A 5661-nucleotide genomic window follows, 5' to 3' on the forward strand; every position below is an offset into this window, starting at 1 on the left:
CCTTGGGGCACCTGGGTGGCTCAGTGGGTTAAAACCTCTGCCTTCGGCTCAGGTCATGATCTCAGGGTCCTGGGATCGAGCCCCGCATCGGGCTCTCTGCTCAGCAGGGAGCCTGCTTCCCCCTCTCTCTCTACCTGTCTCTCTGCCTACTTGTGATCTCTGTCAAATAAATAAAATCTTAAAAAAAAATAATAAAAAAAACCAAAATCTTAAAAAAAAATCTTTATATAAAGATGATGCAGAGAGGTAGGCCCTCAAAGGCACACATGGAGCTTTGATACTGTTGGCCAGACCCTGTTGAGTTTGGTGGGGGCTGTAATTATTCTGTGTTGTATCGAGGACATTGATTCTCGAGCTGTTTGCTTACCTTGGTTATTCTGCTCTCCACCTGAAATCAAATCTTGTTCTTCCTCTTCTCTTTTCTTCCAAGTTTTGTTATGCCAACCTATTACTTCTATAATTTCAGGAAGGGGGAGAAAAAGAGGGAGGAGGAGGGCCACGAGGAGGAGGGGCGGTGGTTTCCCACAGCACGGCCATAATGACCGAGGGCCTGCCTGCAATGGGCAGCGGGGCGCTGAGGCCCCCCTGTGCTGTGGCCAGAGCTGGCACCTGCCCTGGCCCCTCTACCGGGTCAGAGAAATCCCAGGGCCGCTCTGAGGAGGTTGTGCCATGGCTTGGCCTTGGGCACGCAGATGTCTGGGGCTCCACTGGCCCGGGTCCCCAGAAGCAGATCCCAGATGAAATGCGGCTTTGTGTGCGGACCTCATGGAGACCCTGTCCTTGACTGGTTCAGAACCTTGTTCTGCCCCAGGCCAGTCTGACCAGGATGGGAGCGCCACACATGACCAGAAGGAGGTAGCTAGGTGTTCTGGGACCCTCTGAGGGGAACTCTGGGGGCAACATGGTCATCAGCTCTCCCAGCTGGCTTCGTCTTCCTGGCTCTGCTCACTGTTGGGCTTGCTTCCCCAGGCTGAGTGCACCCCCCTGCCCCCTCTCCCCCCAGGGCATAAGACCCAGTTCTGACCATCCTGCTCTCACCCTTCTTGGAGGCAGACAGTTCTCTGTGCCAGACTTGGCCTCTGGGTACAGGTTTGTCTCCCTGCTGGCAGACAGCCTGGCTGATATCCCCAGCCCCCAGCTGCCATCAGGATGGACTGCTTTGGCAGGTGAGGGACACCCTCCTGCCCCAGAAGCCACTTGGTCCCTGCCTGGTGCCTGCTCCCTCATGCCTCCCTCCCCGCTCTCTCCCCAATGGCCCCAGAGAGGATGCTCTCCTGGGGCTCAGAGCTCAGTGACAGTGGGTTGGGGGGAATGTGGAGCCACCATCTGGCTCTAGCAATGACAGTCAGACACATGAGGCAATTCGTTTGTGAACTATCAAGACAGCATATACTTAAGAACGAGGTTCTGCTGGGCAGATTCTGCAGGGAGCTTCCAAGGAGGCGGAGGGGATCGGGCAGGGGGAAGACAGATGGGTGAGTAGGCGGGGCTGGGGGGTGGTGCTCAGGGCCTGGTTGGGAGCCCCAGCCCCCTCTTGGTGACAAGATGGAGACAGATAAAGCTGCCTCCCTTGCAATGAGGCCTGGAGCGGGAGGGGCATGGAAAGCTCTCAGGGTGAATTGGGAAGGGACTAGAAGCTGCTCTGGCAAGGCCCAAATGTGGGCAAAGTCTTGGTATCCAGGGCAGGGCTTGGGGGGTGGGAGGAGGAAGGGACGCAGCCGTCTGGCTAGCTGACCCCAACTAAGCCCAAAACACAAATGGAAGGGCCTCCCTTCCATTCTGGGAAGTCCAGGCAGCATTTTGGGCCCTTGGCTCAGCAGCATCTGCATGGAGGCATTCTGGATGTTGTCCTGTTTCCTGGCGTCTGAGTTCATCCGGGAGCTCTGTCCCTCCTGAGTCTTTTGCTGGGAGGGTCCCCATCCTCAGTGGTTCTGGGCCACTCCAGGCTCCCGTGGGCACCCCTGTTTTGTGAGGTGCCCCCTCTCCCAGGGGCCTCACCCCTCTCCTGTCAGCCTCTGCACAGGCCCACAGTGGCCATGCCCTCGTGCTGCTGGTACAGGGTGGGCTTGGAGCCCAGGGAAGAGAACCAGGCCGGACTATTAATGTTCCAAATTAGTGTGCTGCCTTTGTGGGGAGCTTGCCAGATGGTCCCCGGCCCCCCACTCCACGCCCTAGCACCTTCTAAACACGCCCTGGACACTCAGGGGCACCAGGGGCTCAGAGGTGAGAGAAGGCAGGACTCAGGCAACAGGGTTTCAGAACTCATGGTTTATTGACACTTGAGCACAGTGACCCCTGGAAGGAAACTGAGTTTCTGGGCCCTTCAGCCCGGGACTCGTCCCTACAGAGGGAACAGCCATCCCGTCTTGGGACAAGACGCCCCTCGCAGAAAACACCTCTCCCAGGAGCCCTGCTGAGACGTGCACAGATAAACCCTTGGCAAGGCTGGCATGGCGCATGAATGGCAAAGCTCGGCGCATTTGGCAAAGCTGTGGAGCCTCGGCAGAAAGTGCTAGTCTCCTGGGGCTGCCTCCTGGGGGCGACCGGCAGGATCCCAACCCGAACCAGCTTACTCTGCACAGGCTCGGCAGGTTCCGTTAAGCCCTTGTCAGGGCTAGGCCTGGGAACCGGCGTGGCTGTACCCCTGGCCCCAGGACTGTACTCCACCGGTGCGGGGAACCCGGAACTCCGAGCCGTTAGGGCATGGGAACAGGCGAGGGCCGACTGCTGGCTGGGGAGGGTAGGGAGAGAGTGGGCTGTGGCCAGAGGCTGGCTCAGGACCTCAGAGAGCCTGCATGTCTCTAGTGGGGCCTGTCCCCTCCACTGCCCCCTTCAAGCACATCTCCTTCCTTGGCCCGGGTGCCGAGGACAAGCGAGGTCAGGGAGAGCCTGGCTGTGCCAAGCCCAGCTCCATGTCCTTCCACCTCACAGCTATGGGGGGAGGGAGCTGGGCCCAGTCTGCTTCTCCCACCCCTGCTGGCTCAGAATCTGCTCTACCTGTAAAAGCAGAGCTCTCTAGTAGGGCTCTCTCGAGCTTTTGTGTTCCAGATTGGGTGCAAGCATCAGCAGCTCCATTCCCTTCCAGCCCACTTAACTGTAAGAATAGACCCTAATAATACTTCATCACTCCTTCCCGCTGGCAGCGGGGGAGGGCTCCCCTGGAACTGGCAGCAGCTCCCCAGGACAGCCCTGGACCTTCCAGAATCACAGCTTCCATGCAACCCTGGGCCCTAGACAGGAGAAACTGAGGCCCAGGAGGGCTCCGTGACTTGCTTAGCTCAGACAATGAGTTAGTGGCAAAGCTAGGATTTGAGATGGAAATTGAGGCTTCCAGACCTGGGGTCCTGGCTAGTCCTGTTGGGACTGTGGCCCGAAGAGGAGGGGGGCCAGGGTTTTCAGAGGCTGAAGATGCCCATGGCTCCCAGTCCAGTTCTGGTCAAGAGGGAAGAGATCTATGCCTAGGTGCTGGCCCAGAGCTGGCATCTGTGCAGGAGGAACGAGGGCTCCCTCAGCCCCAAGGCAAGGATGAGCAGCCCCAGACAGAAGAAGCCTCTGCCAGAGGGGTGTGGTCACTGCAACAAGCCTGAGGCCGGGGCACAAATCAGACTGGCACACAGTGAGATCTGGGCTACACGGGTGAAGCCCTGCTCTTGGTGGCAATCATGGAATCAGACACCGGCAAAGAATGGAGAACAACGGAAGTCCACGCTTCCCCCCTCTGCTGAGATCATGCCTGGGGGCAGCCGGCAGTGAAGGACAGGGCCACATGCTGTTGCCAGCCCTGTGCTGGGAAGGGCCAAACAGGGGGCTTTGGACCCCCAGAAAACAGCGGGGCCTTCAGATTCAGTGAGGGCAGTACTAGGTCATTGTTGGCTCCCATCAAACCGTCTCTGAATTGCAGAGATTGTGTTTAAGATGCCTTCTATCAGGAGCCTTGGGGGGCATGGCATTGATCGCGTCATCTGGGCTCCTTCATCCCTGCTGCGGGAGTGTTGGATAGACGCTGAGCCTGTGGGGGGCCTCTCCCACTGCCCCACCGCCTCTTCGGAAGGCGCCCCTCGGTACACTAGGTTCAGGGTCCTCCCTGCACTCTCCTGGCCAGCCACTGCCTTTCCCAGAACTGGAGGCCTGGGTCCTCCCACCAGAGAGCCCTCTCTCTGGGCCCCTGACCTCTGCCTGGACTCTACACACAGCCTTGTCACTCCCCACTGGACACCCACACCACAGCCGCCTCACTGGAGTCACCCAAGTTTCGCAGCTCCTGAGCCCCGCCTGCCCAGAGCATGCTAGGGAATGTAGAGCTCTCCCCAAGGTGGTCAGGCTGTGGGCAGAGCAAGGGGGCAGAGGATGTCTGCCATGGCCGGTGGGAAACAGGAGAAGGGGTTTTGGGGGCTATTGGGCAGCTGTGTAGGATGGGTTCCGAACAGAGCCCAAGCCCCCCGGGGCTGCCTCTGGACTTGCTGGGGCCTCTAAGCGGTACTTCCCAATGAAACACATTTGATTACCAACACAAGACATTGTAGGGTATTCCATTCAAACGAGGGAGGCTGGCGGGGCCACGGTCACCCTGATCGCCCAGAGCCCCGCGGTCTGGCCCAGTCGCATAGCATAGCCTATGCTCTTCAGGGCTGCTCTGCTGTCAGCAGCGAATGGAATCACAAGAGGCGGAAAGAACACGTCCGGGAAGAATTCTAGCCCAGATCATGCCACTGTAACAAAATAAATCCTGCTTTTGTAAAAACGGAAACATGCCTATTAGAATCCATCCCAGGCCTGGCGGTCCTAGCCTTTACCTAAAGCTGTTTAAGGCACTTGAATGGCTTATTAACGTCACCTGGAAAAGTTTTTGTTTCAATCCTGATTAAGGAAAAAAAAATCAGTAATACTGCAAAATAAGTTTCTTCAAAAAAAAAAAAATCAATACTTAAGTTTTCTAAGAATAAAATAAATGCTCAGCTCTGCTTAAGTTATATGACACAACAGGTCCACTTGGCACTGACAAAACAGACAAAAACCTGAAATACTGCTTCTGAGTTAAGACTTCCCTGGGTGGGGTGGGGGGGGGGGAGTGAAGACCACAAACAAAAGACCCACGTGTCATCATTCTGACCTTCCCTTCCCTTGGTGTGTGCAGGGCTGGGAGGGGACCAGGGAGGCTGGGGGACCGCAAGTGCCCACCGCAGACCAGATCCCTGGTGCTCCCTCCTTCCCGGCGGGGCTGCGCTCCCCACTCTGGGAAGCTGGCTGGCAGGCCAGGAGCAGCCAGGCGCATCTGGAAAGAGGAGTCCTCCCAGTTGTGGCCAGGGAGGAGCCAATGAGAAACCTGCGCCGTTCACCAGGGACACACTTGGAGGTGGCCAGTGCCCTGGGTCCACCCGGGGTCTCACGTGCAGCGCCCTGCTGCCCCAGGCGCCTGCCTGGCATCTTTGGTCTGGCTGCGGCTCACGCCTGTGGCCTCTGGTCCTGCCCCCACCCAATGGGGCCGGGATAAGAGCTGCCCCATTTCCCAGGTCCTCTTCTCTTTGGTGAGGTCTCTTCCCTAGGCCTCCTTCAGAGATCCGGGCCATCCCACTGCCTGTGCGAGCAGGACATAAATAACCCATCCACACCCCCCAGCACAGTCCCACAGCCTCCAGGACGGACTGATTACAAGCAGCACGG

This window comes from Martes martes, assembly GCF_963455335.1.
Source record: "Martes martes genome assembly, chromosome: 13".
Lineage (NCBI taxonomy): Eukaryota > Metazoa > Chordata > Mammalia > Carnivora > Mustelidae > Martes > Martes martes.